The sequence below is a fragment of the Seriola lalandi genome, unplaced genomic scaffold (genome assembly GCF_002814215.2).
Source record: "Seriola lalandi dorsalis isolate HSWRI2012SDOR001 ecotype SW California unplaced genomic scaffold, Sedor1 jcf7180002053111, whole genome shotgun sequence".
Classification (NCBI taxonomy): Eukaryota; Metazoa; Chordata; class Actinopteri; order Carangiformes; family Carangidae; genus Seriola; species Seriola lalandi.
Genome location: NW_019523664.1, coordinates 1,844 through 3,387, shown reverse-complemented (window position 1 = coordinate 3,387; position 1,544 = coordinate 1,844). Strand labels below are relative to the sequence as shown.

At 53.3% G+C, this 1,544-nt stretch overlaps 1 pseudogene across 1 annotated transcript in view; it reads right to left on the bottom strand.

Moving 5' to 3' along the window:
- LOC111651023 (calpain-2 catalytic subunit-like) overlaps positions 1–1,313 on the bottom strand; it is a 6,773-nt pseudogene extending 5,460 nt beyond the window's left edge. The window contains exons 1-5 of the transcript XR_015436898.1: positions 1,186–1,313; positions 934–1,094; positions 675–844; positions 555–566; positions 113–364 (exon numbers count right to left, since the gene is read on the bottom strand). The product of XR_015436898.1 is annotated as a calpain-2 catalytic subunit-like (transcript). The remainder of the gene's footprint in view (positions 1–112; positions 365–554; positions 567–674; positions 845–933; positions 1,095–1,185) is intronic.
- Positions 1,314–1,544: the final 231 nt, after the last annotated feature.

The following is a 1,544-nucleotide window of genomic DNA, read 5'->3' as shown; positions in this document are numbered from 1 at the left end:
CCCCCCCCCCCCAAACAGCAAACAGGAAACCTGGACCACAGAGACGTCTCTGTACAGCTGCAGTGGGTGGACCCCTCCCCCGTCCACAGACGTCCAGCACAGACTCTCACACAGACACACAGTGGGGGTTGGGGGTGGGGGGGGGGTCTTACTGGGTCTCTGTCTGCTTCTCGGAGAAGACCCGGATACAGAAGTCCCCGTTCATGTGCGGCTCGAAGGTTGAGGGGACGATCAGGTATTCTCCAGGAGGGAGCTTGAAGCGGGAACTGACCTCGCGCAGGTTGATGAAGGTTTCTGACCTCGCCGTCTGAGCGTGTGTCAGGAAGTAGTTCTTGTCCAGGTGCACTTCCCGCTGCCCGTGGAACTGGGGGGGGGGGGGGGGGGGGGGGGGGGGGGGGGGGGCAATCAGGACATGTTGTAGTTAGAATACCAGGAAATGGAAAGAGAACATTAAAAAAAACTTTTTCTGACTCATTTCACTCAGGTGGATAAAAGGTGGGAGGTGTCCTAGTGTTTGACCTTTAACCTGAGGGTGCTGTGGGTCCAGAGCTCACCTGTTGTGGAACCTGAAACCAGACAAAGACAGGTAGTTTAGGACACACCTGTGTTTCTGTCTCAGGTGTCTGAATACAGAAACCCTCAAGTGTCTAAGTCCTGCCCCCTCCAGGTCTCACCTCGTAGATGGCGAACCCGATGGTGTGCATGTCCTGGCCTTGTTTTCGCAGCTTCCTGCGGTTCTTCTGGATCAGACCGACAACGAAGCTGCAGCCCACCTCGCCGTCATCGGGGTCGTCGTCCTCCTCCTCCAGCCGGATCACGAACTGAGGGTTCATCCAGAACGTGTCTGTGGAGGGAATAGGTGAGGTCAAAGGTCACAGAGGGTTTAACTGACCCTGACTCCAGACTGAGTGAACAGGTCTAGACCAGACTCACAGGGGTGGTTCCTGCAGCCCCCAGCCGTCGAGCCCTTCCTCCAGGTGCCGTCAAACTTGCTGACGCTCCAGTGTTTGACGGAGTCGTCACCGATGGTGTCGGGCGTCAGAGTGCACACCTCGATCCGGGAGTAGTGACGCAGGAAGTCACTGAAGGACATCCTGCAGAGATAGGACACAGAAGAAGAGCGATCATGCCACCTGATCACCATCAACTGAACAGACATGTCAACTGTCCACAGGCTCCACCCACCAGAACTCTCCGTCCTCTGCGTTGGCGTGAGGACAGTCGCCCTGCACCGAGTTCCACTCAGAGGACCTGTGAGACAACAACAACACTGTCAACACAACAACAACAACAATACTGTCAACACAACAACAATACTGTCAACACAACAACATCAACACAACAACACTGTCAACACAACAACATCAACACAACAACAACACTGTCAACACAACACAACAATACTGTCAACACAACAACACTGTCAACACAACAACACTGTCAACACAACAACAACAATACTGTCAACACAACAACATCAACACAACAATACTGTCAACACAACAACAACACAACAACAATACTGTCAACACAACAACATCAAC